The sequence below is a fragment of the Mixophyes fleayi genome, chromosome 2 (genome assembly GCF_038048845.1).
Source record: "Mixophyes fleayi isolate aMixFle1 chromosome 2, aMixFle1.hap1, whole genome shotgun sequence".
Lineage (NCBI taxonomy): Eukaryota > Metazoa > Chordata > Amphibia > Anura > Limnodynastidae > Mixophyes > Mixophyes fleayi.
In genome coordinates, this window is record NC_134403.1 from 17834301 (window position 1) to 17852123 (window position 17823).

General features: G+C 40.7%; 1 non-coding gene across 1 annotated transcript; it reads right to left on the minus strand.

The window, feature by feature from the left end:
* Positions 1-16336: 16336 nt before the first annotated feature.
* On the minus strand, positions 16337-16439 carry LOC142141830 (U6 spliceosomal RNA). Its single transcript, XR_012688869.1, has one exon. It is a non-coding gene; the product is annotated as a U6 spliceosomal RNA (small nuclear RNA).
* Between the last annotated feature and the right edge of the window lie 1384 nt (positions 16440-17823).

Genomic DNA, 17823 nt, shown 5'->3' on the forward strand with positions numbered 1-17823 from the left:
AGAATTTGCAAGTAAGAACAGTAACTTGCAAGGTGCTCACTGGTCTCTGAAGCAGTAAGGTCAGAACACTAGAACTGAAAAGACAATTGTGGCAAAGACTGATGTTCCTATCGGAATTAGCAGAAGAGTCTTCAATGTATAATGCAGGTTATAGCTTTTGAAAAGGTCAATAACAAATAATAACACAATGTAGCCTATAGTTAATATGGGAGCATTCAAGTTTCTAGGGAAATTAAAACAAAGTTGCACTTTCACAGAGCACATATCTGTTCACTTGTAGCACACAACAAACTTTGTATGATGAAGAGGTACTCTGGGCAACTTTTGTTACGGGACCACAGATGCACCATTCAGCCGCTGGTAACAAGTTGTATTGTATTGTAAAAACAAACAATATGGCTTTTAGGAAATATAAGCAGACGCAGAGGAATGAAGGCAGAAGTGTAACTTACAAGGGAGAAGGCGGCTAAGAAAACAGTCATATGTGCAAACGTCCAAGCTGGGGAGGAGATGGTACTGTCAGCAGGAAACAAAAACTTTTTTAGGTATATAGGCAAAAGAAGAACACGAAAGGAGAAATAGTAAGACTAAGGACAGAGAGAACAGGGCTTGTTGAGGGAGACAAGGAAAGAGCAAACAATCAGAAAACTTATTTTTGCTCACTATTGATAGCAGAAGGAGTAGGAAAGGGACCACAGCTAGTGTCTATAGAGAAGCATCATACCCTGTCAAAATCATTACTTTGTGTCACATGGGTGGGGTACGATAAAACGATTGTGGTAATTCCGACACCTGTCATGCCTCCACAAAAAATCCGATAGAATGCAAAATGGACTTGAAAATAATTAGAGTTACATTGAAGACGACGCTGGAGATCCCCGAAGACAGCGGCATAATGGCAGGAAGGCTTTTCTGATTTTGCAGGCATGACAGGTGTCGGAATGGTGGTAATCGAAAAAATGATTGTCATCAGTGTCACATTACACCATGGAAAATGAAGTAAATTAAATCATGCTTTTTCCAGCTGTATTTACACAGTCAGTCTCATTTGCACTTTGCAAATAAATATCTTGGAGATTAAGAATCTGATGCTATGTGGCACATGGTCAGATGAGACCAAGATAGAACTTTTTGGACTGAACTACAAGTGCTATGTTTGGTGCAAACCAAACACAGCACACAACACAGAACACACCATTGCTGCTCTGAGGCATGGTGAAGGCAACATTATGTTGTAGGGCTGCTTCTCTTCAGCAGAGACTGGACGATTGAAGGGAAGACGCATGCTGCCAAGTACACCCAAATTCTTGAGAAAAACCTGCGGCCCTCTGGTGGTTCACCTTCCAGGACAGCAACAACCCTAAACAAACCGCCAAGAAAACAATGCAGTGGCTTAAGGATAGGAAGGTCAATGTCCGTGACTGGTCAAGGCTCTGACTTGACCAGTCACGGACATTCACCTAAATCCGGCAGAATATCTGTGGAAGGACTTAAAGGGAGCAGTCACCACGAAAGTTGACTGAAACTATTTGCAAGGAAGAATGGGCAAATAATCCACAATCTAGGTGCTCAAAGCTGGTAGAGACTTGTCCAAACAGACTGATGGCTGTAATTACAGCAAAAGGTGGCTCTACAAAGTATTATATAAGGGACTGATCACTTTTCCAATCCTGTTGTTCTAGTATTTTTTCTTTCATTACTTGGAATGAGGAAATGTGTAATTAAAGCTGTAAAAAGATTAATTGATTTCCATAGTTTAATGTGACAAAAGGTAATGATTTTGATAGGGTATGATGATTTTGATAGGGTATGATGATTTTGATAGGGTATGATGATTTTGTAAAGGGTGAAGAGCCCTGTTGCTGGCAAAAACAGAATTTTCTGTTGCACGCCGGAACAAGTGGCCGACTGTCATTTACCAGTTCCGAAGTCCGTCGCGTTCCCTCTATCACAGCGCCAGTGTTTTCACCCTCTTCCTGCCGCCACCTCGCTATGCGACAGACAAGGAGAACTTATAAGTATGGTTGTGTGACTGCTGACATTGCCAAACGTGCCCAGTTTGTATCTGACAATCTATTAAAACTCTGCTCTGTGCACTGTTCGGTTCCAGTTTATTAGGACCATACCTGAACTCCAGGGTTCATTGTGTAGATTCTTTTTGGACGATTTCTGTGCGTCAGACTGGAATGGTGGTTACCCTCCGCGGGATTCAACTCCCACGGGTAGACCAGAGTATATCCAACAGAAGGCTTTATTACAACAGCACAACACCACAAGACAAACACAAGGTACAGGGTAAATGGTGGCACGTACCTTTCAGCAGCCTCTTGCACTCCAAAGTAATAATCTCAGTATCTTTCAGATTCGTTTCCTCCCGCAGTATTACCACTGCCTTATAGCTAGACAGTTACTATGTCACCCAGCCTGGGATACTGGCTCACACATACCCTATCCTGGTAGGGATTCCTCCAGCGGCACTACAATGTCTGCCCAGAGTTCTTTTTGCTCATGTCTTGTACACCAGGATCCTCCAAGTTTACACAGTAGTAGGGTCCGCCCCCTTTCAGCAGCAGTCTATCACTGGACACTTTATTTCTGTGTTAGACATACTGTTACCCTGATTATACAATGGAATTACTTGATTGAATTAGCTATTTGGCTGGATACAGATAACAAAGCGTTACAATATTACATTAGGGAATGTCACTTCACGTTTGCACGAAGCATTAAGACATTTGACACATTGGCTTGAGTCATTAAGGAAAGTAAGGTTGAAAAAAGGAGTAAGTGTTCTCTGGGACAAACCATGTTACATTGCAAGGGGTGCAAATTAGTTTATTATTTTGCACATAAGTTAAATACTCTGTGATTTTTCATCTAGCACACAAATACTTGAAAGCTTTATTTTTACACTGAAATGTAAAGTTGATCTAGTACATGCCCTATCCCAACTATAAATCTGTCCCCACATTATAAATTTACCTCCCCTCCAATGCAAAATGGTTTTGCCCAGGTGCAAATTTACTCCTTTTTTTAAGCTTTGCTTTCCTTAATGACTTAGGTCCATTGTCTTTTACAATGCCTTCTTTGGTTTGATACTTAGCTATATCAAGCTGGTTTGACTCCTTACGGGGGGATTAACCTTGCTCCCCCTCCTTCCCTACTGTACTTCTACTCTGAAAGACCAACTCAATACCTTGCTTTCTCGTCGGGCTGCTATCACTATGCAAAAACTCCAAAAGCGGTACTACAATAAAGCAGACAAGACCGATTCAGTTCTTGCTAGAAAGCTTTGCAAGAAACTAGCTTTGGTACACATAGACAAGATCCAACACCCACAAACGGGGGCCACCACATATGACCCGACGGCGATAATTCAGGAGTTTCGGGCTTTTACTCCTCTCTCTCTAATCTTCCCCCAGCCCCTCCCCTTTCTGAAGTCCCCTAGCACCTATACTGGAGGAGTACCTCGCATCGACACCCCTTCCCAAAATTTCTCTGCTGCATCGATCCTCCCTAAGCACCTTCACCCGAGGTCCTGGCGGCCATTAAAAAAGCCTAAAAGCCTCATCAATACCAGGTCCTGATGGTTTCACTCCACAATAATACTACACATTTGCAAAGGACCTTTCTAACACAATTCTTTAACAAAATCCTGGAAGGGGCTTCCTTTGACCCCTTCCACTACCAGAGCTAATATTATTGTTATTCCGAAGCTGGGGAAGTACCCCACTTTATGTACCAGTTATGGGCCCATATCACTAATTAACGTGGATCTTAAAATCAACACAAATATATTGTCCTCTAGAATAAACCCCCTCCTCCCTTCCTTCGTCTATCCTGAGCAGGTGGGGTTTATACCAGGGCGTCAAGCCTCTGATAATACTAGGAGGGTAATAAATTTGATTCACACGATCCATGGAAGCAAGCATCTCTCCCTACTTATGTCACTCGCCGCTGAGAAGGCGTTTGACCGCATTTCCTGGTCTTTCATGGTCGTGGTGATGAGAGCGATGGGGTTCCCTAGTAAATTTATGACTGGCATCTCAGCCCTACAATTTCGGCGAACAGACTGACCTCAACCCCCTTTACTATTTCCAACAGTACACGTCAGTGCTGTTCCCTATTCCCCCTCATCTTTGCCCTTATAATAGAGCCCTTGGCTGCCAGGATCCTGGCTAACCAACAGATAGAGGGCATACCAGTGGGCATCTCTACTAATAAAATAGCACTCTATGCAGACGAGGTCTTAATGACAATTGCTAAGCCAACTACGCCTGTCCCTTCCCTCTTGGCTGAGTTGGATCTCTACGGCTTTATTTCAGGTTGCTAAATCAAGTCAGGCAACACAGAAGTTCTAGACTTTTATGTCCTCCCTTGTGACAAGGTGCTTCTCGAAAGCTCCTTCCCACTCAACTAGCGCCTCCAAAAACTCAAATACCTCGGACTTTGTCTCTACAAACAGCACAACCAGCTTCTCCAATCTAACTTCCCTCGCATTTTGGCTCAAGTCAAAACAGACCTCAACAACTGGTTACAACTCTATATTTCTTGGATAGGCTGCATTAATGCTGTTAATATGAATATTCTCCCCAGACTTCTATATCTCTTTCAGACTCTCCCAATTCGTGTTCCCCCTTATGTTTTCAAGATCCTTCATTTCCATGTCTCTAGATTTATCTGGTCAGGCAAGCGCCCACGCGTCCGTTTTAAGCTCCTACAGAGACCTTCGCGGGGAGGGGGACTGGGAAATCCCAATTTTAGATGCCATTACCTCTCCGCCCAACTCGCTCAATTCTCTGGTGTAGTTCGACTTCCTCTAGAGTCTGAGTCGATATCGAGGTGGAAGGTCTGGAAATGCGGCCTTTCTCCTAATCCCTCTCCAATGATACCACTATTTAATTCTCCAGAGTTTTCCCGGACCTCTCCCCCCAAAGTGTTGCAGACATGTCTCTTTCGAGAAGTCGGTTTCTAAATGACCTAACCTCTACGACAATTTTCCCTCAATTCTCTGATGTTCAAACCTGCTTACACGTTCCTTCAAAATGCTTTTACCAATACCTACAGCTCCGTCACTTTCATAATACAGTAAAAGCTCGTTCTCTAACCACCTTTGAAAATCTTTGGATCCGTCACTTATCTACGAAAGGCCTTATCTCTACTCAATGCTATGCACTTGCCCCGCCTACACTATTTCTCAGAGACCCTCACAAACTTGACCGGGATCTGGGCGAATCCTTGTTGAACGAAGAATGGTCAGAGGTACATGAGAGTACTGCCTCCAGCTCCATCTGCGTTAGAATAAAAGAGAGCGCCTACAAGGTATTATACTCCCTGATTCTTCTGAATGTTGTTGGTCGGGCATGCTCCCAGGAAGGTACCTTCCTCCACATATAGTGGACCTGTCCCAAGCTAACAAGCAATTGATTCAAATAGTACTCCAAGTTGATGTGCCACTTGAGCCTAAACTTTATCTCCTCTGTTTGGGAGTACCTTCGGCGACTCGGCACCAGAACTAGCTGGCTCAACATATTCTCCTGGTAGCTACTTTCCAAATTGCATCGGACTGGCAACAGCAGTCTCCTCTATCCCTTCAGACTATTATTAACAGAGTTTGGCAGATACATTGAATGGAATACATGATTAGTATTCTTAATATATTTTCTAAATCATTCACCAAGGTTTGATACCCATAGCTTTCATTCTTCCAGGCTAGATCTCCTTTCTCTGAGACTTAATAGCTATTAGTCCTTGTCCTCCCTACCTCCTTATTCTGATGTGGATTTTGCCTCCTTATCCCTCTCTCTTTCCCTCTTCTTTCCTCTTCTTTCCTCTTCTTTTCACTTCCTCCTTTTTCTTTCTATTTAAAATAAAAACCCTTGGTCATCATTTCTACTCTCAATGCAATACCTTGATATAAAATTGTTAAGAAGATACGCTGGTCGTGTCATCTGGCTTCTAACTCTGTAGTCTTTTGCTAACTCTACATACTGGTTGTATATTTGTTTGACCTTGTATAAATAAACCTTTTTTAAAAAAAGACATTTGAAACATTGTATCTGTAGCATTACACAATCTGAGTGTGTGACAAATTTTGAACAATAACATTTATATTGATAGATATTAATACATTTTCCAATTTCAGCCAGTATAGAACTGTGGAGGCACATTGCATATCATCTAGAAAGTCAAGCCTAATTACCTAGCTAATTAACTTGGGCTGCAAGCTTGGTATGTTAACAGTCACTCAGACATTGTTCTGATTATAACCCAGATCTATGCCACACCTCAAAACAATGGACATTTAAGACAAATGGTAATTACCTTAGCCAACACAAGCAAAATGACTTTTGCTGTCCTGTTATTTTCACACAATGGAACAATATTCTTTATATTTCTAATACATACAATATTGCAGGTAATTATTTTTTTTATTTTATATTTTATTTTTATATGTGTTTGTACATCACCTTGAGTCTTTGCTCTCTAGGCTCCTTACCAAACATTTTGTTACCAACAGTGCTGGAAGTGGGGGTATACATGGTTTGCCATACCATCACTTCTCCTACTGCCTTCATTGTATCACATTCCAGTTATTTACATATATATATATATATATATATATATATATATATAGTGACATAAACGCTGCAAAAATCATCAAAGGCAGATATATACTGTGCAAATATCTCACAGGCTTCTTTCTAGTACATTTTAAAGGAAATTATTTGTATGTGGAAAGGAGCTTTCCAAAGTTGTGTTCAGCTATATGAAAAGATGATAATGGTCCCTGGGGTTATGTATGGAGAGAGAAGGGTGGGCTCCATAATAAGGCCTGTTTCCGGGTCTTCTAAATTACCTGTGTCAGTGCTGCATAAAGAGATGTTGCATCTGCCTGTCTCATTCAGTCTCAAACACTCTTTCTTCCCTTCCCTCATCCCTTACTAATATTCCTCCCTCCCTGACTCTTAGTTCTGACTTACATGTTAGTTCTCTACCTGTCACTTTTCTCTGACTGACTCACTGCTCTTCCTATAGTCTTCTTCTCACCTAACTTCTCTGTCTGCCACTTCTGTTTGACTGAATCACCCTCTGCCCCACTCTCCCTCTCACCTCTCCCTCTCCCTCGAGCATCGGATGGAAAGACGGACCATATCTGTCTTTCTATCTATCTATCTATCTATCTATCTATCTATCTATCTATCTATCTATCTATCTATCTATCATTAATGCTGTAAAGTGAATGTGAGATAAGTCCAAGGTTCATGCAGCATTGCCCTGCAAGAATAAATACATCCTGACCAGGTGACAGGGATCCCTAAAATCAACCAACTATATATGGTACATGGTACCACAAACTATACATTCAAAATTTCTATTCAGTTATAACATATCCTGGCCAGGCAACATCTTATTGTTTGTCCTAGGAACACTGACAAGGTCAATGAAGAAGTCTATCAGAAGCAGAACATCTTACAACTACAGTGTATGTTCTGTCCTGTTTGCAACCTTGTCTTTCTATAAACAACCTGGAAATTACCAAATGTCTTCCCTAAATAAATAAATGAAAAAAAATCACATTATTTAGTGCTACTCAGTTTATCTATTTCAAAAATGTCTCTCTTTGAGGGTTCACTTGTCATTATACATTATCTATAATTTCCTACTAACAAATTACCAAGCCCATTAGCAATGCCACAGCTAAGGGTTCTTGGTCCAGTACGAAATTGATTTGGTCCCCAAGGTGAGAGAATGAGTATAGTCCACTGTTCACACCAGCCCCAGCAAGATTTCAGCTCCAAGCTCAATAGACTCAATTGACAGCTATTTAATAATTACAATGTACAGTAATTACTGAAAAAAACAGCATTGTCCTAGTGAACTAGGTCTCTCACCTCCTGATTGAGGCATGTTGTTACATTTTGAAAGGTTCTTTGTATTTCTTTACGCACGTGTTGCCAAATGATTAGCAGTCGGTATTACAATCTACTACACAATGCTTCTGGAGAGCCATTAAGATAATAGCTTGAAATGTTATTATCCTGAAGTGTTAAGTCAGTAGAATTTAATTTGCTGCTAATTAAAATGTTTGGAATGGAGAAGTACATTGTTGTGTCTTAATGATGGCTAACAAGCTATAACCAGAGAACATACACCCGTGCAGCCTGCACTAAGTAAATTGTGACATGGACTCTAAGCATTTTTTCAGCAGCTCCACAAAGATAATGCTTTCTCCTTTTTCTTCAAGATGATGCCCACTCAGTATATTTTTTAAATGCATATTACCCAGTTGATGATATGATGATCTGCAACATTGTTTCTTTTCTATTATTTTTGATCAGAAAAAATTACCATAAATGTCATTTATTTTCCCCTTCTGCAGCACCTCCAGTCCTTACCCTCTGGCCTTGTGTCTGCATAAAACATGTATGTGAAAATATATAGAAATGCTAGGCCTGATTCATCTTCGAACGTGTCAGGGATAGCCCCCCGCTAGCTACTCCCTGATTAATATCCTATATTCACACTATCAAATAATATATCACCTCTATTTTGTCAGGAAACCTCCCCAGACTACTTTTACCTGTCACAAACCACACTATGCGCACTTGTGACTTGGAAGTGTTTACTGTATGAGGTCACACACCAGGCAAAAACGCCCCGGGCAAAACAATGCACCTGGGCCCCTACCTACATACACATATATGTAGATATAGATACAGTCAAGTCCATATATATTGGGACATCGACATAATTCTCATATTTTGGGCTCTATACACCACCACAATGGATTTGAAATGAAACTAACAAGATGTGCTTTAACTGCAGACTTTCAGCTTTAATTTGAGGGAATTTACATCCAAATCAGGTGAACAGTGTAGGAATTACAACAGTTTCTATATGTGCCTTCCACTTTTTAGGGGACCAAAAGTAATCGGACAATCGACTCAAAAGCTATTTCATGGACATGTGTGGGGTATTCCCTCGTTATTTCATCATCAATTAAGCAGGTAAAAGGTCTGGAGTTGATTCTAGGTGTGACATTTGCATTTGGAATCTGTTGCTGTCGACTCTCAATATGAGATCCAAAAAGCTGTCACTATCAGTCACTGCCAAATCAAGAACACTCTCCAAGAGGTAGGTGTATTTGTGTCAAACTCAACAATCAAGAGAAGACTTCACAAGAGTGATTATAGAGGGTTCACCACAAGATGTAAACCATTTGTGAGCCACAAAAATAGGAAGACCAGATTAGAGTTTGGCAAACAACATCTAAAAAAGCAATTACAGTTCTGGAACAACATCCTATGGACAGATGAGACAAAGATCAACTTGTACCAGAATGATGGGAAGAGAAGAGTATGGAGAAGGAAAAGAACTGCTCATCATCCAAAACATACCACCTCATCAGTGAAGCATGGTGGTGGTAGTGTCATGGCGTGGGCATGGATGGCTGCCAATGGCACTGGTTCCCTTGTATCTATTGATGATGTGACTGCTAACAAAAGCAGCAGGATGAATTCTGAAGTGTTTCGGGCAATATTATCTGCTCATATTCAGTCAAATGCTTCAGAACTCATTGGACGGCGCTTCACAGTGCAGATGGACAATGACCCAAAGCATACTGCAAAAAGCAACCAAAGAGTTTTTTAAGGCTAACAAGTGGAATGTTATGCAATGGCCAAGTCAATCACCTGACCTGAATCCGATTGAGCATGCATTTCACTTGATGAAGACAAAACTGAAGGGAAAATGCCCCAAGAACAAGCAGGAACTGAAGCCATTTGCAGTAGAGGCCTGACAGAGCTTCGCCAGGGATGAAACCCAGCGTTTGGTGATATCTATGCGTTCCAGACTTCAGGCTGTAATTGACTGCAAAGGATTTGCAACAAAGTGTTAAAAAGTAGTTTCATTTCAAATCCATTGTGGTGGTGTTTAGAGCCCAAAATATAAGAGTTGTGTCGATGTCCCAATATTTATGGACTTGACTGTATATATATAGATGTATATATAGATATAGATATATATAGATATGTATATCAAATCACTTTTTTTTAAAAAATGTACTCGCTCAATGACCCTTGAAGTACAGCAACAAAAAATCAAATCCCCCCGTTCACTTACCTTTTATCGCCCTGCTCTCCGATTGCACCCCTTCTCTTCTTTTTTCTTATTCTGTGTCTTCTGCTTCTTTGAATCCTCACTGTCGCTTGCTTCCCCTTTGCTTCACGCATCATGGCTCCTCCGTACTGTGCTCCTCAATGAAAATGTTGGGTGTGATGACGTCACATTCAGAGCGAGCGCAGCACGGGGGAGAAGAACAGGGAGGGAGTCGAATCGCAACTTGACTTTTTTTTTTGCAGGATTATCTAATCTAATTAACAGCCCTGCCTATGGGGTCCCCTTGCCCGTGGGGCCCCCGGGCACCTGCCCATCATACCCAAAGACGGCCCTGTCACACACGATTCCAGCACTCTTTTTACCTATCACACAGGTTATAGACCTGCTGAATCGCCCTCACAACAGCACTCTCACACCCCCACACACTTCAGGTTTGCCACCACCTATTGAATAAGGGCAATAAGACCCAAATTTTCTGTCTCACACTGGCATACAATCAGCACTTCTTGTTACCCACAGGTTACAAAGACATACACCAGCAATCAAAAGGTTAACACTTAACCCCTCAAGGCTCTATGACTCAAATGTACATGCAGGCACACACTAGGCTGGGTATACAAATGCTGTAGGGGCAGCACAGTGGCCTAGTGGTTAGCACTTGGGCTTCGCAGCACTGGGGTCATGAGTTCGATTCCCGACCATGGCCTTATCTGTGTGGAGTTTGTATGTTCTCCCTGTGTTTGCGTGGGTTTCCTCCAGGTGCTCTGGTTTCCTCCCACACTCCAAAAACATACTGGTAGATTAATTGGCTGCTATCAAAAATTGACCCTAGTCTCTACCTCTCTGTCTGAATGTGTGTGTGTGTGTGTGTGTGTCTATATTAGGGAATTTAGACTGCAAGCTCCAATGGGGCAGGGACTGATGTGAATGAGTTCTCTGTACAGCGCTGCGGAATTAGTGGCGCTATATAAAATAAATGATGATGATGATGATGATGATGATGATGTATTCACGAATCACACCTCAGCAATGAAAGCTTTAGTATGGTCAAGCAATCTCTTCTAGACAAGCAGTGAATTCATTTAGAGCAATAAGGACATCACTATTAAATTTTTAGATTTAATATAAAAAAAAGTACAATGCCTATAGGTTAATAAAAAAAACTATTAATAAACAATTGACATAATATACACAGGCAAAATAGTTTAAAATAAAGGGATTCAATTCAGAATATAACTTACAGATAAGTGGTATATTCTGAGCCAAGGGAAATTGGCTTGAAGATGGACAGCTTATCAATACAGATTGATTTCCCAAAAGAATGACAATTCGCCCCTTCACAACACAGGCAAAATGAAATGGGACGGCCTTCACAGGGGCAGTGTTGATGCTAATAGGAGGGGGGTAGGAGTGTCCCCTGGGTGTCAACTATAGTTTGCTTAAAAATATTCCCAAAGTTTTCTTCTTTGTAACTCTTCACAGATATATCCCAGAGACAGAACTTCCCCTTCAATAAACCAGTCATAATCTCCCATACATTTAAATACCAAACATGATGGAATTATAACAATATCACATACCTTTTCCAAAGACATGTGATTATAGCTGTTCACTGGTACCGCTAATAAGTATAATTCACAACCCGGTGTAGTTTTTGCCCCTCACTATGAAGTGGCATACGGATTTTCCAAAATATGAAATATGAAGGCATTTTCTTTGAAGTTCATATTTCTATATACCTGCATAAAGAGACTTCCGGTTTTGCCTCGGTCTCCAAGATTCTCATCAAGGCATATGGCTCACTCTAAATTACACCTAGTGGTTCTTTTGTGTTTACAATATCTATCGAAAGGAAGTCAATTAGGAAGTGGAATACACAATCAAAACAATTGATGGCTAGGATCTGCTTCCATAGCAAATATATTAGTCGGTATCATCATCAACACCATGCCCATGCTTAAGCTGGTTTCCTACAAAGGGCCTGCTCAACCTAATTACCTCCTACTGGGCCAAATGTTTTAAAAAGGAAACAAACTTTTATCTGAGGGGAAAATCATGTTCACTTCTGTGCATCAATGCAATATTTTATTTGGGCCCTGACACTTAATATAATATTTCATCATATCATATTTATGCCCTCCTTCTGACAGAACGCAACGTGACCGCAACTTGCATTAAAAATAAACAAAAGAAACCTGTACGCACGTACGACCGTATTCAAATACAAAGGAATCTCAAGATACATTTCCATTTGAATCTGGGTATTAGTAGGCTCTGGCGATACATTACTTGCGCATCAAGACAGAAGAACACAGTGGAGGATACACACATACATATGTGAAACATAAAGTCCCATTAAAGCGCATGCACAAAATATATTTTCGTAAAATAAATTCACAAGTCAATACTATTAAAATATTATACAATATATATATAAATATATTATACAATATTAGTAAAAATATAATTTTTTAAGAATTTTTTTTACTTGAAATAAATAAATCAAGATGTTCTTAATGCTTACTGTACATAAAATGAATTTTTAGAGTTTCTCTTACTTGCAAACACATGTCCTGGCATGCATACATGTAGTCATCACTATCAGTAGGCACTTACGCCTGCCCTGTAGCTGGTGCAAATAATACAGCTAAAATATTATTATTATTATTATTATTATTATTATTATTATTATTAATTTTTATTTATAAGGCACCACAAGGTGTCCGTAGCGCCGTACAGGGACAAACAAATTACAATACAATGGGAGACAGCACAGTACAGTAAACAGTAAGCACAGTAACTCAATAAGCTCAATGCACAGCTAGAGAGGCCGGAGAAGGGGGAGGGAGGATACGCAAACGACAGGACCCAAGAAGGAGGGAGCGGAAGACAGGGAGACCCCCAGGGGGGAGGAGGGAGCAAGAGTGGACGTGGGGTGGTGGACCCTCGAGGAGGAGGGCTAAGTAGTTGGAGAGCAGAGTTAGAAGTGGTGGAAACAGGAGGAGAGATGGCCCTGCTCAGAGGAGCGTACAATCTAAGGGGAGTGGTGGACAGACAGAGAGACGCAGGGGAGAGAGGGAGAGTAGGGGGACGGAGGCAGAAGATAAGGTAGGAAGTTAAGTGGGAGACAGAAAGGCTTTAAGAAAAAGGTACACATACTTAAGAGCTGTCCTGTACTTGGATCAGCCGCATCTGCACACATGTACATTGCCTATGTCTGTCCATCCCTTTCACCCATCAAGTCATAGTCAGATGGGTTCGGACATGAATTGCATGAAATTGCGCAGAGCTTTTCACGCAAGATGCGCCAATGAGCTTTTCCCATTAATTTCAACGTAGATTCCTGCGTGTGTGCCATGTGTATAAGCACAGCTAAAATAATTGGCTCATTGATATGAAAGCATTGTACATAAAATAAATAAAAATGGGTAGCGTAGCCCCCCTTTCCCCCAAAAATTCCTAAACCAGCCCCATCGCTTGATAGCCTGGAATGGTTTCCACTAAAACAGGGAGACAATGAGTGGTTCCCACTGCTAGATTGGAAACCAGATACAGGCTTGAACGTCTGGACTGGTTCCCAATTTTAACAGGGAAGACCGCAGCATCCGGTACCCATATCAAAGTGGAAACCAGTTCCAGACAAGTTAGCATGTTGCTTCTGTGATGGTCAGCCTGGTGGGCAGGCCCACACAAAAAAAGCATGGCTACTTTCCCAGAGACTACCAACCCCGAATTGACAGGCTCATCCCGATCTGGTGATGCTGTGGTATTATACCAGGACCACTGTGCCACCTCAGTGGTCCCTGTATAACTGTAAGGGGGCTATAAAATCCAGTTCCATTATACTAAAATAGTGAAGTAAAGGAATCGGTGCCCAGCAGTATTCCCTGTGTCCTGATCCTGCTCGCTGTCTGCCATTCTGACCTTGGATCGCTTGACTATGATTTTTTGTTTGCTTGAAACCTGTGTGCATTTGGACATCTTGCTTCTGCATGGCAGTGTGCTTGCATTGTACCCCTGTGTACTACTTTTTGAACTATTGCTGTGCTCCGTTCCTGCATTGGCTGTGTCTGGCTCCACCTGCTGTTATCTGGCACCGAAATATTGCTGTGCTCCCTTACTGCACCTTATGTGTCAGTTTATATGCACGTACTGAACTATGGGATCAATGATATTAAGTTGATGTACATCCTATTACAATGTTGGGGCTGCTTATCAGTTTCTCTCTTTGTGTTTGCCATTCCACTTTTTTGAGCTCACGACTCTGTTGCCGGTAATTACTGATCTAATTGCGATTATATCTTTCTGCATGTAATGGCACTTTATTTAGTATTAACATGGCAGCTCGGTGGCCTAGTGGTTAGCACTTCTGTCTCTCAACACTGGGGTCATGAGTTCAATTCCTGACCTGGGCCTTATCTGTGTGGAGTTTGTATGTTCTCCCTGTGTTTGCGTGGGTTTCCTCTGGGTGCTCCAGTTTCCTCCCAAACTCCAAAAAACATACTTGTAGGTTAATTGTCTGCTATCAAATTGACCCTAGTCTGTGTGTGTGTGTATGTTAGAGAAATTAGATTGTAAGCTCCAATGGGACAGGGACTGATGTGAGTTCTCTGTACAGCACTGTGGAATTAGTGGCGCTATATAAATAAATGATGATGATGAACATGAATTTATGTAATGACTAACTGTATCTATCTATCTATAAGACTCTGTGGCAGCTACCCTGATACTCAACATTGAATTTAGGTTGATGGTGGCAAGAATCTCTGGCTCCTCATTAAGGATATTCTTGGATAAGTTTTCAGGCTTAGGCGGTAACACCCCAGGGGTACTTGATGGATGGTGTGGCTACAGGTATGTAGCATGATGGCCACTATCTCACTGGATGACGTTATACTGGATATTAGATGGAAGACAAGTAGAGATACATGTCTCTATATGCTCTTCCTGGCCATTTCCCTAACCAGAGTATCTTATCACGTCTGATGGGCATGGTGCCAATGATGATGTGAAAAATGGTTCTTTACCAAAAGAGCATTGAAACAATGGAATGTTCTCACCCAAGAATTAGTATTAGCAGAACTGATATTAACAAACAGTATAGGTAGACTCAATAAACAATTGACCATCTGTGGCTGGATTACTTATGAATTATTTATTGTAGATATTATTTTACATAGGGGTGCAGTGCACCTCTGCATATCATTGCCAACGTACTGATTTTTGATACTATATATTAGAAATGTACTGATTTCTAAGGTATTAATTTCTGATGCAGTAGGCATTTGTTTGAGGAAATCTGTTGTGTAGATTTCAAGGGCAAATCCTCATTAAGGTTAATTTGACCTATTGACAAGCACTTGCTATAGAAAAGCAAACAATCCAAATTCACCTGAGCACCACCACTTGCAGCAGAATAAACTATAAAAATGCCACCCTATAAACAAAGAATCCAATACATAAAAAACAATAGTGCAGTTCTGCGCTGTGCTCTAACAATAATAAATATTCAAGAAAGTGTTCAACATTTAGTGAAGTCTCTCAAAAGTGCAAAAAATTTCCTCTGAATGCAAGTGTGAAGGTTTAATTTCTTTGTTGTTGCTCCAGTTTAACATATGAAAAAAACTAAATAAAAAACATAGTGTGACCCGTATCATAACAGCATAATCCTCAAAAGTGACTTCATTAATACTATTAATAAATCCAAACAAAATGAATGCGGATGTATTAATTTCTCTGAAACAGTGAGAATTCTAATCTTTTTCTTACATAACATCAAACGTTACTTCTTACCCTATATAAACAATGTTTGGTACTTTCTCATATTTTTAGGTCTTATAAAAAACCGTGATATAGTCAATATCTACTCACTTATATTAACATAAGCTAAAAGATCTCACTCCTTATTTGTCCCACTTCAATGGTTCATAAGATGTAAATAAATATCTAACAAAAGTTGCAATGTAAAAAAAAATATATATTCTTAATTGCCAGACTTCTGCTGGAAATTTTAGCCTTTCAAGGTTAAAACCATAACATTTCAATATTTCTATATAGTATCCAATACCAGTGACGATATGCGCTTCCCTCAATGGAAATGAAGCATGTTGAAACTGACAGATCTCTGTAGAGAAGGTGTTTCAACGGCCGGCAAAGCAGTCCCTTCAGTACTTCAATTGAGTAGCGCACCTAGTCACGGCTCCCCACTCAAAACTTTAATATGGAACGCTTCATGAATTTGTGTGTCATCCTTGTGCAGGGGCCATGCTAATCTTCCCTGTATCTTTCCAATTTTAGTTTATGTGCTGCCGAAGCAAGTATTAAATACTTGCTTTAGCCTGAATGTACCACAGGAGGTCGTCACCTTCCTTTTATGTGTAGTTTTCATCCTGTATCTTAGCACCTGTCTGAATAATGCAACCAGCAAGTTATAGGAAATAGAAGATTGGTGTAAATTTTATTAACATTGCATTGCATTTAAATCCAAGTTTGGAGAACATATTGCATCCTGATACTAAATATCTGATGTAATATCTCAGTCTTTGCGAAGCCATCTAGATCATGGGGCGTTGTTACCCTCTGCTTACTTGTGTGTCAGAATAAATATAAAAAGAGCACTGTTTGACCATGTACAGTACCATTATACCATCTGTACCTTCTGAAGATCTCTAGTACCACAAACTAGTGTAACTGTCCTTATTAGGACACTAGAGCTAATAAACATCAATGCCTCAAGATCCTACTTTGGCTCCTACTTACCTGTGGCAATTTTTGTGACCTACAGATTAGACTAATCTAATCTGTTATCCGGTGGTTTTGAGGTTGGGACGCTTCATCCTGTACCAACGCTCTGCCCGCTACCCAGCAGCACTGGCCAGTGTGCTAGGTCAGGGGGAACCATCCACAGCAATCTTGATCTAAAGGAAGAGGTCAGGGGTGCAAGCCCAGGTGCTCAGTGAGGGGGTACACTATCAGCGACAGTTACCCAGAAGGAACCAGTTCTAGGTGCTGGTGAAGGAGCCTAGTGGTGGCAGCAGCAAGCCCCTCCTACTGCGTTCAGAAGAAAACAATTTGGGAAAAAGAAAGGGGATGGTGGAAAGGCAAGTCCAGCCAGTCTTCAACCACACAAGAACAAGGTGGCATAAGAGGTCCATCCTGTCACACCATCATCTTGACAACACAGAAAACACAGAGTGACCGGAATTGATAATACAATATAATATGTTGATTCTGGGAATTGTCCAATTGCCAGTATAGGATTCAAATTGTATTTCTGTCTCTTTTAAGGCAAATTGGACTATGCTTTAATGAAGATTCTGCTCTTCGCTGAATCAACAGATTTTTTATGCAGGGTTAAACTTGATGGACATACATCTTCATACAACCTAAGAAACTAAGTAACTGTGTAACAAAAATATTTGTGATTAGAGACTTGGTAACCTGGCAGTTGTGGAAATGTAATGAATCAGCAAATAGATATTTGTCAGTGTGTGATATTTGTACAAGACAGTTTGAACAATTCTCTACCTGTCACTTGTTGTGGTATAAACCCTTAGGGGTAAATGTATCAAGCTACGTGTTTTCTGCAGGTTTGAAAAGTGGAGATGTTGCCTATAGCAACCAATCAGTTATCATTTATTTACCACAAAATGTTAGCTACAATCTGATTGGTTGCTATAGGCAACATCTCCACTTTTCAAA